The sequence below is a fragment of the Symphodus melops genome, assembly GCF_947650265.1.
Source record: "Symphodus melops genome assembly, chromosome: 20".
Taxonomy (NCBI): domain Eukaryota; kingdom Metazoa; phylum Chordata; class Actinopteri; order Labriformes; family Labridae; genus Symphodus; species Symphodus melops.
Window position 1 is genome coordinate 7,728,498 of NC_136710.1, and position 14,931 is coordinate 7,743,428.

Below are 14,931 nucleotides of genomic sequence, written 5' to 3' on the forward strand. Positions count from 1 at the left end.
TTTGTGGCGAGAGAGCATTTAAGTGATGCTTGTCAGATGAATTTTCGCTCCTGAGTAGGCTCAGACCGGGTTTAGTCGCACAATGGGCTGAGGTCAGTTCCATTGTAACACAATCCATAACTGCGCATCAGTATAACACTTTAGATTTTGGACTGCTGACAGCTATTTCACAGGATTTTCTTCTCTAAGGACAGCTTTTAAATTCTTGGTACCTTTCACTGTGCTTTTATTCAGAGGGAATATTCATGCTTCTGCATACAAATCTGTCAGTTTGACACTTTGTTGGACAAATAAACATAAAAATACAATATCTCTCACTGTCAATCTTACTATAAGTTAAGCTGCAGGCCTTCTCAACCTTGACAAGCTCCCGTCACTAAACAAATGACTGTCAGTCGAGTCATTACTCTAGTTTCTGCAACCCAAAGACAAATACCGCGGGGACGAGACACAACTTATCTGAATCAAAAACAAGGATTGTTGTTCCCTGCTCTCCCGCCTCAGAGTTGATACATTTATAGTCCCCACCTTCCCCCTGCAACCCTGATCAAGTAAACCAGTCATCGTAAAATTAATTTCCCCATCAAGCGAGACTCACGCTCCTTGGGATAACAATCTATCTTAAGCGGATAAATCTAATCCAATGTGTTGAGATTGACTTGTTTATGGCCGCTGCCCAAGCAGTCAAAAGAGGCAAGGAACGGTGGTGGTGGGTGGGGGGGGGTAAGAGCGACAAATGCCAAGGTGATATTGCACACATCTTGGAGGCACGAAAAATGGAAACCAACACCAAACTGTAGTCCTTGGCTGAGACTTCTAATACCTCTCTCCTCCTCAGAATCTGTCACACATGATTGATGGCTGAGCAAACAGTCACGCTTCCACGAGCAATTAACACAAAGTTGTAATCCGAAGGATTTAAGAGTTACAAAGTTCATCACAGTGTAAACACAAGATCTTATGATGTACAGGAAATTATTGTGTTATCGCAACTCTGAGAGCAAAAGTGATTACCGTAATTACGTATACATGATGGGCTAGAAGTGGTTCAATTATTGGTCCAATGCCAGACAGCTGTATGCAGAGCTTTACACAATCAGCGATAACATCTATAATTCACTTTGTGACCTACAAAACTTGGACGCAATGACAGCCGTATGACATGTTCCCCCTAAAGGCAGAACACTCTTCAACGCATCCTGAAGCCAGATTATTGAATTAACCCTATTTGTGTTCCCAAATGACGCCCTCAGAGAGTAACCTGGACGCACCGTGGTTGTGTAATGACGGCGAGCTCAAACCTGGTGTTTTGCATCACACGCTGAGGTAAAAATAGATACGACTCGATATGATAGCGTTTGGAAGCTGCGTTCACTGTAACATCAAATATTAATGCCTGAATGAGCAATCAAAGTCAGGATGTTTGGAGAAAAAGGGCTCTCGCCATCACTTATTCACAGTTTAACTCTGGAAACTTGATGACGCTAATCTGCGTCATCAGGAGCATGTTTGTGTTGTTCAATCAGATTCGATTCAAATGTTGCCCGTAAACACACTGAGACGACTTTTTTAAGTGGTTATGAAACCCTCTCAATTAATGACGGATACTTCTGAACGACCTTGGTAGCAAAATACCCAGTCTGAAAACATCGAAATAGTTCTTTTAATGCCTGCTTTTGCCGTCTCCGGATTGGATTTAGGGGAATTATTTGAATGTATGTTATGGAAATGTATCACTGCTATTCAAAAAACGAACTAAAACAGATCAGTATATGTGGATTATGTCTATGCTGTAGTTCTACACAGGTAGTGACAAAGGGCCCAATGAGCACAAGCAACAAATTATGTAATTTCATTGCAAAAAGTGCCAACTCGGTCTACGAGGACTTATCAAGTTCAATATTTTCTGATTCTGTTTTGGCTGAAAATATTGTGGCACCTTTCCACCCAACATAAAATGCTGATTTTAGCATTAGATTTTTTAAGGTTGTGAATCAATCCTAACATTGTCGTGTACGACTGTGTCAGCTTAAACTGGAGTGACTCCTCTAGTTAGACTTTATCCATGGGGCTGCTGCCAACAGTTAGACATTAACTAGATTTGGTGCTGCTGACGACACCATGTTGTCTCGATAACACTGCAGAGTGCACGTAATCTTTAAATGCATGCAGTGTTTTTCTTTGCGTTTCCAATCCCATAGCTCAGTCTACAACATGGCATAACATATATTCTGCCATGGCCAGTGTAACAAGCATGTTTTTAATATAAACAACATGGGCTGCACTCCGAAGGAAGGAGACTTAAACCCATCCCTGACCCCACCGGCACTGCCTGTCATGGGGTGAGCTTTGACGAGAGGCGCACGCTTACTCATCTCTTCTGAAAGTGCTGAGTCATGAGTAGTCAATATCACCTTATTATGATGTCAAGCCGATTCAGATTGGCGATGAGGCCTGCGGACAGGACCTCGGTTTGATTTAGGTTAGTGTTGGCATGGGGTGCAATGAGCTGAAAAGCAATTAGGTCCATTAAGAGATCAGCTGGGATGGTGTGAGCAGCCGTGGTGTGCAGCAGCCTGTGCTCAGAGACAAAGAGAGAGGTAGAGATGGTTTGGAAGAAAGAAAAAAAACACGTTTAGACAGGTTGAGTCAACTCCTGCCTCGCTGGGTCCCTCTGTGGGACTCAGCTCTGGACATAAGTCCTGTGAAACAGTACAAATTTGCACCTGCTTGAGTATAGCTCAAGAAATGTGTGAGCTTCCTGTTGTAAGAACATAACTAGCAGGCATCAGACTGGGATCATGTCTGAAGATTGCATAGGAGATGTAGTCAATTTAACAGCAAAAAAAACTAAAAAAAACCCTGTCCAAAACTGATCCCAACCACACAACCACTTGAATATCAATCAGCATGAAATCAAAGCTGTGGAGGGCTCCGCTGTTTACAAGGGAGGGTACACATGTGCAGAGACACTGTAACGATCTCTCTCCACTCTCCTCCTGAAGGGAACACATTTGTCACCATGGATACTGATAGATGCATTAGTCACTCTGCTTTGGAGTTATAGTATATGCTGTTTCCATTCAAATGCATAGCCTTAAAGAAGTATGAACATGTGCAGTGTGTTCTTTAATGGTGCACATGTCATGCACTAACACATTGATATTATGGATAAAACTGCTAATCAATAATTTAAATAACAGCATTTTAAAAAGACAACTTAAGTCATTTATTAAGCAAGTACTTGCAATTGGATTGGATATTTTAATGTTCAAATACACTGACATGTTCTTTGCATGTGTAAACCAACTTAAGAATTAACTAGCTTTGGTTTCCTATTTCTATAGTAAGATCATTGTTTGCCGCCAATTTTGCTCATGTTTTAAAATAAAAATTGTCTAATTCTTTAACATTGTTAAATCTGCTGTCTGTCACTTATGTAATGTTAGTGGGCCTCGGTAATGAATAACTGTTGCATGTTCATCGTTACACACTCCCACACAGAAATGCACACAGTTTGTTGTAGGAAATATACAAGGGTGTGAGTGCTGATGCCTGAACAAAAAAAACTAAAAAAACATGCACCCCTGCTTTTTCCTCTGTTTATCTTTGGCCCATCTTTCTCCACACCCCATCATTGCCCGTTCATTTATTTAAATCTCCCCCTCCTCTAAAAGCCTTTTACGTTCTCCTGCCATCATCTTATCCTGCTTTGCTCCTTTATTCGCCCATTGTCTACCCCTGCTCTCCACATCCACTCCATCTGCACTCTACCTCCCTGATTCTTCTTCTCCAAACTAATAGTGACAAACACCTCATCTCTGTCTGTGTCTCTTTCTGTTTCTCTCTCTCTCTCTTTTTTTCTCCCTCTTTCAGCTCATGCACCCTGGCATCAGGCATTTACGAGAAGCCTCTGACCAAAGCTGATCACAGCATCACGGCCATTGTTTGGCCAGGTACTCCATTTTACAGTTCAGTGTTCATGAAAAGGAGCATTTGGCACCCCCTCCACCCCAAAATATACTCTCGCCCTCTCTCTTTTTCTGTTTTCGTGATGTCCCGCTGACATTTTCACAAGCGCACCTTCATCAATTTCACACCTCCAGTGACCTCCTATGCCAGTGTGGAAGCTAGGAGGAGCAGGGCGGGGAATTGATGGCTGAGTGCTGACAAAGCTCGCTTGAATTTGGAGTCAGAGAGTGACAAAGCTTTTTCCAGTAAAAGGACAAACCGGTCATCAACATGTCTTCTAGTGTGGTCTACAAACACCTGCGTGACGTCAAACTGGAACTCGAATACAAAGAAGTTTCTGTGAAATGCATTGCACAGAGCAAGTGTACGTCCTAGCTTACCATTTGCTGCCCCCTAGTTTGCAACTCCCTTATCTACCCCTCCAAAGATGAGTCATGCAACTTGTGCTATAAATCCAATAACACAATAAAAGCCATCCAGAAGGTAAACATTCTCTGCGCTCACTTCCTCCCTTTTAGTCTTGGGAAATTAGGCCATTCTATCATTGGCCAACTGGTGCATTTATGAGCTGCTAAAGTAATTGGCGATCGCAGCGAGAACTCAGCTGAGGCTAAGGTAGCACATTCACCTAAACAAAGCCTTAAGCTAAATGCTTGAATGGAAGCATAGAAGGAGAGAGAGAGAGAGGGAGAGAGAGAGAGAGAGAGAGAGAGAGAGAGAGAGAGACAGCGAGAGGTAGAGGTAGAAGGAAGAGGTAGAAGGAAGAGGAGGAGGAGAAGAGTGTAGCAAGGTGCCTCATTCACTGGCTCAGGGGTTTATGGGATTGCTCCCAGCTGTCACTCCGTGTAGTGAATCCGCGGCGCCGTAATATCTTAATTGTTTCAAATTAAATGCTCGTAAAAAGGCAAAGGAAATGAGTTTTCCTCTCTGGCTAATCCAAAGCAGCCCCTTGACTTACATCTGGGCCTCGCTTTAAGTGAGAGGGGGTTTAAAAGGTGGAATGGCTCCCACATGAGATGGCTATGGATAGGCTAGTGTGGAATTAGCTTTTATAGGTTGTGAACTACGAGCCTATCACCATGCAAATGTGAATCACGCTGCTTTTTTTTTTTTTTTAGTTTTTTTGTCTCTCTTTGCTGTTGCAACATCTCCATCTTTAACCCCTCTTCTTTCAGCCTTTCTTTACACGTGTGCACACAAGTTTGTGTGTTTACTTATGCCAGTTTATGGCGGATGTGTGCATGCAGGGGCTTATCATAATAAACAGTCTAGAATCTCCTGTGGGGATTCACACATTTAGTCCCCCCCCCCCCCCCCCCCCCACACACACACACACACACACCTCCTCATCTCCCCCCTAACAGTCTCCCTCTGGCACTTCCGAGACTCAGCTCATTCTGCAGCGCACATTCAAATCACTCAACCAGCTAAAGCGTCCTGAATGACATCAGCCTGGCTGTCAAACACAAACACTCCCATATGCAGAACATGCACACAAATAATGCACATGTTGGCATACAGTCCATGCGAACACAGGCACTCACAAAGACTCTTCCTACCTCAGGAAAAATCAGTGAATACACCGTACTGCTATGTTCTCAAAGGTATACAATATATGCAATTTACACACGAAACATATGAACACAGGATGAGATGCTTTTCTCAACACAATTGCCGCTCTGAAAGAATATCAAAATTTCCCATTAGCCCCTGTTAGCTTGACATCTTTCCTCTACCGTTCTTGCACACAAGCAGACCAGGTTGAATCAGCTCCTTACAGCCAAATCCAGCAGACAATTACACGTCATTACATCTGCAAAGTGGTTTTGCAGCGGAGAGCTGTAGGTGGTGAAGGTAGGGGCACTGAAGGATATTATCATAAATGAAACATCGGCTGAGAAACCTCTCCAGTAGAAACCAGAAAAGAAAACATCAAGGCAAGGATAAAATGGCCAAAGAGAACTGATCGTCTCACAATGCAGGGAGACACTTTTCAATCGATGGTTATACAAGAGTATGGCGCAAAGAGTCAGACCTCCGAAGTGCGAGAAAAGTTTTGACACTGCCGCCAATAAAGCAGTGCTGCCATCTGTAGACTGTAATGTTAAAAGGAAAGCAGTGTTTCTGCATTTGACACGTTGTCGTGTTTCATTGTCAGGTCTCAATTATAGGCTGTTAGGTTTTTTTTTTCACATGGAAAGGGATATAAAAAAAAAAATCCACAGATCCTTTGTAGCGTCCTGTCAAAGGTAATCAAATGAACTCAAACAATGAGTTAATCAGGTTTGCAGGTCGATGACATACTTAGTATGTTAGGCTTCAGAACTTGTCAAATTATGGTGATGAGCAACTATTTTATTCAAATGTAACCTTTATAAGTCTTTGATGATTGCCAAAATCAATTTACAGATGAAAACTGAACGATTAACCGAATCCGCTTTAGTTTTGAGGCCGGAAAACGCCACCATCAACATGAAATTCACACCCGCTTGCAAAAAGTGGGAATATCTAGCAAATTAAAAGAAGATATTATCGTTTCTGGAGTCGGTCCAGAAGTTGGTGGAGCCAAAGGAGCAGAGATTCATTGTCATTATGAGAGTCCCACTACTACACCCTGAAAAGTGATATAAGGCCCTTTACTGTCAAAATATACTGTCACAGAAATATGTGACAAGCAGACATTTGAGAAAGACAACATCATGTCTATCAAACGATGAAAATATGTCCCAAGACACTCCAAGTACAAATGCCCCCCCGACCACAGTTTTTGTTCTCACTGAATCCATCCTTTTTTCATCCTCCACTCTACTCCAACCATCCATTGTGCTTGTCTGTGTGTTTTGTGGATATGTCATGTACTGCAGAGTATTCCTCATCCTCTGCAACAGTATGGTGCTTGCTTTTTTTTTTTTTTTTTCATATTTGTGTTCACCTTCTTCACCCCTTTGTGTCTAATCACCTCCTCCTTTCCATTTGGTTCGTCTTATTCACATAAACTACTCCTCTTCTCTCCCTCTCTTTTTCTCACCTTTACATTTTCTATGTTTCACCCTGGCCCTCCCTTAACCATTGTTATTACCTTTTCTGTCTTGCCTGGCTGATAATCTTGTTACCTCTGCTCTGGCTGCAAATTTACTTGACCCAATCCCCCTCCCCGACCTCTCCTCCACGTCACTTTGACTTCTTCTTTTGCGCCACTTAACCAGCCATTTTCCCTCGTCTAACTTTTCCTTTTCCTGTATGTAGAATATGTCCAATCACTGCCAGCCTCCGTCTCTCCTCCTCTTCTATTCTCTTCTCTCTGTGCCATGTTTGTGGCCTTTCGCTCTGTGCACATCTAATGGCTGGGGTGTAATCCACTGGCTAATCTGCTGACAGCCTGTGTGACAAGGCATTAGCTTTGTGTCACTGCCTACCATGCTGCCTCTCAGCGTGTGTGTGTCAGAGAGGGAGAGTCAGACAGAGAGAGAGAGAGAGTCAATGAATGTTGGCGTGTCTGTTTGCATACAAAATATGTTTGTAAAACTTATATTCTAGCATGTTTGAAAGGGTGTAAGTAATGGCTTATATCTGTCAACTGGATGCCCAAGCGGAAAATTGATACTGTAGCTTGTCACTTTTCTATGACCTTTCACTTTCTCCATTTATTTCCACTATTTATGTCCACTGCTGCCCCCCCTTTTTTTTTCCCTCTTCCCTTATGGTTGATGGCAGTTTTAATAAGATGCCAGGTCAGAGTGCTAGTGGATGCAGCAAGAGGCAGACTGGGCGAGACAGGCCAAAGTAGCAGTGTCAGGGCGCCTGGCTGTTCCGTCAGCCATCCAGCTGTGTAAAATAGGGCTCCGTTTGTAACCCAGTATTGAATTTTTCTATTATTTCCACTTTTTGGAACGTAATTATATTTCTTTCAGCAGAACTTTTTTCTGTTACATTTGGGAGCTAGAGCTGTTTTTCAACTCCTCCGCATTACTGATTATCCAATGATTATTTTTGTATACTTATTTGATCTTTTTTTTTTTTTTTTTTAGTTTAAATGGTTAAAAATGATGAAATAGTGCTTAGAAATGCACTTCAGAGTGTGATGAGTTTTTAGCTGGTTACAAAACAAGACTAAAATTAATATTCAAAATTGAGCTCAGGAGATTTATTGAGTTAGCTCAGCTAAGAGATAAGAGATACTTTATTTTTCCACAGGGATGTCAATAATGACTAAAAATAAAAGTTTCTCACAGGAGCTTACATTTTCCTGATAGCTGTCTAAACTATTGCATGTTTTTTGGGTTTGTTTTTTTTTTAAGTTTGCACACGTTTTAAGACGCACAAACCTTTCGTAAATAAAGCCCTTAGGGTTGACCAGAATTATGTGATTAGAGATTTGATTTAGCCACTTTTTTTTATTCTTTAGTTCAGTCGTGGTTGACTTAGTCAATATTCTTTATTTTAGTGTTGTTATATTGTCCTTTTAGTCCTCGCTACCATCTACAAAAAAAAGAAGGTGAGTTTTCTTTGGTATGCAGATGAGTCCTTGTGTAGGCATGCAAGCTTCATGCCGAGACTTTGCATCTTGCAACAGAAAATTCTTCCTGATCTGAACTGCCAGCTCTAAACTCACCTCAAACTCAACCGCATTCCTGTCTTTTTTTTTTTTTTTTCCACTTTTGTCCCTTTCTTTTTCAGCGCTCCCCCCCCTCCCCTCCACCCCTTCCCTGTTCCCACCTGAGTGTGATCCTGTTATCACAGCTGACCCCTCACTAGATCTGTCGACAGCCAAAGAGATTACACTGTAAGGCCCTGGAGCACATTGGGTTCGCTGTTTGACGTGGAGAGGCGGGGAGACTTTCTGATCCCCCGATGCTGATAAACTGGCCGAGGCTTTGGGGATTCAAGCAGGTTCCATCGGGGAAAGGGGTTTGCAGGGGTGGGGAGGGGGTTGCTTTAGTCCACTCTAAGTCTACTTCTAATCACTGAGCCTTTCAAAAGGGATAAGGGTGAGGAGAATGGGAGCTTGGTTTGGTTTGGAATAAGGCCCTGATGGAGCTGAGGATAAGATTGTTGGCCTTTGATTTGGTCTCACAGTTTGCTTGAAAGCTTTGAAGAAGCATGTTTGATCCAATCTAGGAAGCATTTGCAACATTTACAGAGCTCGGGTGAAATACAAAGATGATAACAAAAAGCAGTTTCCAAAAAGGAATTTCTCATTTGGCCTTTCGACCCAACTCAACCAAAGAGCATATTGTAGATTTATCGCTTTTCAACTCTTCTTTAAACCCATGTCAACAACAGCCATGTGTCATAGGCTAACCTTGCTTCTCATAGCAATTATGTTAGTCGTATTGGCACAGTGCTACAAATGCCGTCTGCACTGAACATTTTCAAGCTAATGAATCATAATCCCAGGGGAACAGTGATTCATTCCATTCATGCAAATGTTTTGGGTATTCCTTGATCCATCCCTCCAAACTCCCCTCTTTTTGACTGCTGCTGCATGGGGGATACGTCTACCATTCAAGTTCGAACACAGCGCAATTAGCATTGATTCATGCATCATAAAAGCGGGGCAGAGTGAGACAGACTCTTATGAAACGTGGCTTGCCAAAATCCTGTCAGAGACGGAGGTTTGATGGCTCACTCGTCCGTGGCCCTCCGCATCATCTTGTCTTCACCAGCTGTTGTTTGACAGAAAGGGATTCTTCCCGCAGTGTGCAAAGACACAGCTATCAAACTTAAGAGGCTTGACAGCAACACACCATGGGGCCGCGTTTTCGACTGCATTATAATAGGTATTATGGGTGGAGCATCTGCAAATGGTGGCGGATGAAACGACCGCAACAAATCATCAGAAGAACATCTCTGAGAGCAGACTGGAACCCTGGTGGTGGCTTTCTTTTCGGAGAGTCGAGGCGTGTTCCTCAGGATGTTCGGATGACACTGTTAAAGCCTCTGTGTTGCGATGTGTACGTTTGTAAAATGCACCACAAAACAAACTTTCCAGCTTCGTATGATGCCTTCATGTCCCGATTTTGACTGATAGCAACGGAATCTGTGCCTAGAATAGTGCACCCACCAATACAGTCTCTTGGAAGCAGTGAAAGAAACTGCCTTTTATTGATCTTTCCTAATTACAGGAGTCAATAAAATTTATGGCTTTCAGGCCTGCCAGAAGCCACTTATATGGCGTACTGAGTTAAGCAATCACCTCTAATAGCAAGCGATCAAATGATATACGGCCCTGCCAGACAACAACAGAACAGAACAAACATGGAAGGGGTATAAAATCCAGTCTGGAGCCACATTGCCAAACAAGGCTGTCAGCGGCAAGCAGTTGTTGTTTTTATACTCTCTGTGAGCAACAATTGATTGCAAATCATGAAATAAACTGTTCGGTGGGATTTTAGTGGCTTCTGAAAGTCAACACCGTGCTCTTTCTATGAAAATATTGGCAATGCATTCAAGCACCTCCTACGAATTTTCAAGCTTTTACACATGACTTTTTTTTTTACTATTCCTGTAAAATGATCAGCAAAATGTGCATCTTTCCTGAGACAAATCACCAAAATGAGAGTAAGTGCAGTTTAGGAATGACGTCAAACCGACTGCTGGGAGGACAGTGAGAAATGAATGTACAATACAAAGCATGCCGCTGCTTTTGTTCATCCTGGTTGCGAGAGCGGGGCAGAGGGCTCCCAACACTTAGTAGATCATCGTAATTAAAACATAAATTGGAGGTATTGACCTGCATGCAGTTGCCAGTGCGGCTCTCCTGGGAAAAGCATTGATTCATGCAAGCACTTGGAAACAATTGCTCTGATTTGCACAGAGGAAAATATAGAAGCCTTGTAAATAAAATCAATAGCAAACAAGCGGCCCAGGCTACTTCAAAGAGTAGGTGGAGAATTACAATCAGGCTCATAATGCCAAAGGTATGAGCAAGTAAAAGCTCTTGGGATTGATGCAGGCTTTACGATGAAAGCAGGATAAGATACAGCTCGGGAGGAGAAATCTCTGAATAATTATTGTCATTGATTGATTTTTATGACAACTTGAGGGATATCCTAAGGTGGGAGTAAACAAAGTAGAAATGCATTGTTACTGTACTTAAGAAGGATGCTATGGGTATATCTTTCTTACTTGAATACTTGTTAATTTCTTGCAATTTTTCACCTTTCACCAACACAAACATTTGATCACATGTACACATAACTTTAGGTGGAGCCTTTGTTTCAATTTGCAACATCGCACTGATTTGAACAGAAATAGATGGACTCACAAATGTGATGCCTTGGTGATCGATCAGTGCATATCCCATACAACAAAGGTTAGATGGAGAGAAACTAAGGCCGTAACCAAACCCTCTCAAGATGAAAAGATGAAAAGAAACGTTTGCAAAGATGTGAAAAGGTTACAGGTTGTTACATAAACTAGTTATTAGCTTTTAGAACGCACATTTTGCCTGTCGTTTTCTCCTTCCAAAATTGAATTTAGAATGTCCTTGTAACTTCTAAATTCATCCTCCGGGACTGGGTTGTAATGCCTGTACCTTTATCGTACTCTACTTTATTAGTACGTATGAAGCCGTTTGACGCGACTAGTCAAGAGTCAGAATATAGCCAAGGGCAACTAAGTGTGGTGCTGAATGAACTAAAGTCCAAGGCTATCCACAAAGGACAGGTCATGGAAAGAATAAAGGTCCACACCAATAAAAAAACAACCTTGATGCAATCTTATCACTTCTAAGTATAAGTACTAAGTTATTAAGACTGACATCTTGATATTATGGGCTCATCTACCAGGGTATGTAGAGGCTACAACAATTACCCTTAACTTACTGATTTAGCTTTAATTTTAAAGACAAGTTTTCTGTCCTGCCTTTTTTTAAAAATAACAATTCAAGCCTTCTCATCTTGGATGCAGTCGGTGCATACTGTAGGGTCAGGAGGTCAATAAATTAATCTATCAGAGCTCTTAAAATCTGGTTTTTATCCACCTTCACTTTAATCTCAAGGTTCACTTCCAAATATGTTTCTTTTCTTTTCGCCTTTGTAAAGCTAATATAGCGTGACAAAAGAACAGACGCACATGGGTCTATCTGCAGAGGTGCCATGTGCGATGGCTGAAGGAATATTCCCTAAAAATGGCTCTGGGCACACACCTGAACCCCATGCTCCACACATATACATGAGCATCTTGAGGAAAGTTGTGGTCTTAAAGCCACAATGCTTCACTAACTGCACAGACTTACTTAGGAAGAAAAAGTTTCGATGATCAAATGATAAAATGAACACAGACTTGTTTTTTTTTATTCATTCCTGTAACCCCTGAATTCTGTAAATGTCTCTCAGTCTCAGCGTCATGCTGCTGGGTTTGTCCTTCACTCCTGCCAGCCTCACACGGGAGGAAAAAAAAAAAAAAAGAAGAAGGGTCAGGAGTGAAGGGATAAAAGTAAAACAGGAAGGACGGAGAGAGGCTGACACAGATGAGCGCAGGCATGAAGACAGCTCCAGCAGGGGAAAAGGGCTCCAGAGAAACAGTGGGCTGGATGTGTAGGGGAAAATTGGATAGGGAAACAACAGAGGGGAGGAGGAGAGGCAGTGAAAGGGGGGGAGATAGTGGCGGGAGAACGAGAGAGGAAGATGAAGGAGCGAGAGAGGAAAATTGGAGAGAAGGGAAGGCGGTGGAGGAGGAACAGCTTTTTCCTCCTAGCCGTATACTGTAGCCTCAAAGCGGCTTTCATCCGCCCTCACATCAGCCGCCTAGGTTAAGAAGCCCCTCTGAAAACTCCACGAACACATGCATGGACACACATTCATCAAGCCAAAAAGCGTCCTTTGACAGTCATCACCAGTTTACCTTTTGGCGCCGTACAAAACTCGTTTTTATGCATTTTGTTGCTGCTGGGAGCCGCTTGAAAAGAAACACAAGAAGCCTTAAAGGGTTTCATCTAATTGTGGCCAGAATGAGTATCGCACAAGCTGGCTGAAAATTGAAGCCTTTCTAGCGTAGAGATGAAGACTAAGTTGATGGTTTGTTGTATTTTGTTCAACAGGAAATCAAAGGGACACTCTATTGGGATGTAACAAATACGGACCACATACACACACACAAGTACATCCTGATAAAATGTCCTTCCTGTATAAGAACAATGTTGTGTTTTCACGGGGTCAAATGGAATTGAACTGGATATAAAAAGTACCAGTACACACACAGAAAATAGACACTTGCACATACACACTGCCTGAATAAATGCTATGAGCAGAGAGGAGACAAAGGAATTAAAGTGAGGCTGACTAACAGAGTATGACATGTCCAAGGCCTATCACTAATTATGCCCCCGCTGCTACAAACTGTTCCTCTGCTATGATCCAGTGAAACAGGAGACAGGGGAAAAGGCCACAGCAATTACAGCTGAAACCATTTCATAAGTGGGGCTCATGTCAGGCATAAAAAGGTGTCAGAATTTGGGGAGATTTTTTTTTTTATACTGAAGACACCCTACTTTTTTAATACTATACACAACAGTTTGATAATAACATTTGCTAATAGAAATAGATGACAGAACACTGCATAACATTTTGATGGGAAATTGCCGAACAAAAACTACGTATTTTCTTCCTTGGACTGGAATACATAATTAAGTTGAACTCAGTGACCAGTATTTCTGCACCAAGCACTGATTTTGCAGGTGATTCATAGTCATATTGTGTTTTACTGGGAATTTCACCAGTGGCTATTAAAATGCGCTGAATGTCTAAAAATAGTTATTTATTTTTGGAGTGTGGGCGATGTTCTGCAGTCTTACTGTGGGATTCAGGCTCCAAAAATGGATGTATTTCTATTTCTGTGCCTATACATAACATGAACAATATCTTGTGAATAATTCATACATTTCTGATATTACCCAAAATAATCGCCATGTTCCTGTCCCATTGTAAGGTCCAAAACACCTTCCTTTATCAATTTGCCCAATCCGATATGTCTCTGGGGATTGGCTTGCAGTTGTAATTTGAAACCATCATACCACTTTGTGGTACGCTCAGCAATTCAAACCACGATTATGAGACAAACACTAAAGTGGCTCAGCTAGCAAACTAGCTGCACGAACAAACACTCTGAAATCACAAACACAAATTCATGTTATCAAATGACCCACATGCCCACTTAGATTTGTGGTTCTCTTCTATACTCTTCCAACAATGCACTATTGCATGGCTAACAGAGATGATGGGCGAGGCTGAGATGTTGCGGCATGCCATTTATCTCTGTCAGACGCGGTTGAACACAAGTTCTTATTGGCTGCGCAGGATTCGTGATTGCTAAAGCGGCACCCCAGTCTCTGAGACCACGCTAATTAAACAGTGGGGAGAAAAAGAGCAAGAGGCCTTCACTCTCTGTCCTCTGAGACTCCGTTTCTGCTGCAACCAGCATTAACACAGCCCGGAGACTGAACATACACAGAAAGCCAGCTTAAAATGTTATGACATATACAAGCCTTCAATTTTAGAATGATTTCTGCACATCATTTAAATTGAAAATTTAAAAAAAGCTTACCTTTCAGCGCTCAAGCAACCTTCCCAACAATTCAAGAGCTGTGGGACAACGAGAAGAGAACACTTTGTGTTAATTCATATGTTCATAAAAGCTGTAATAATAACAAGGTGATATCATTCTTTTGGGGAAAGTTCAAGAGTTGTCGTTGAAGATAGCGGTGGGTTTTGTTGTGAAATTATCCTAATTACAGCTACAAGTATGTGGCAATCTGCGGCCGTGAGCCGAGCACACAGTCAGTGCTGCTGTTGCTTTTTTTTAGTGTAAAGGGCAAACATTTATTACCCACTGATTACATTTGGCAGGCATATGTGTCTGACACTTAAGCCCTTGTAATTTTCCAACCCGTTACAATAAACTGCTCTTCCACCACTGATATTTAATCACTGCTTAAATGTGGTATATCTCCCATGGATT

At 42.0% G+C, this 14,931-nt stretch overlaps 1 protein-coding gene across 10 annotated transcripts in view; it reads right to left on the bottom strand.

The window, feature by feature from the left end:
• The window catches only part of LOC306841335 (receptor-type tyrosine-protein phosphatase delta-like), a 347,810-nt gene that overhangs the window by 127,143 nt on the left and 205,736 nt on the right, over positions 1–14,931 (bottom strand). For all 10 annotated transcript variants that reach the window (XM_079371178.1, XM_079371180.1, XM_079371177.1 and 7 more), the window contains exon 9: positions 14,518–14,555. The gene's annotated coding sequence lies outside the window, so the exon portion shown is untranslated. The remainder of the gene's footprint in view (positions 1–14,517; positions 14,556–14,931) is intronic.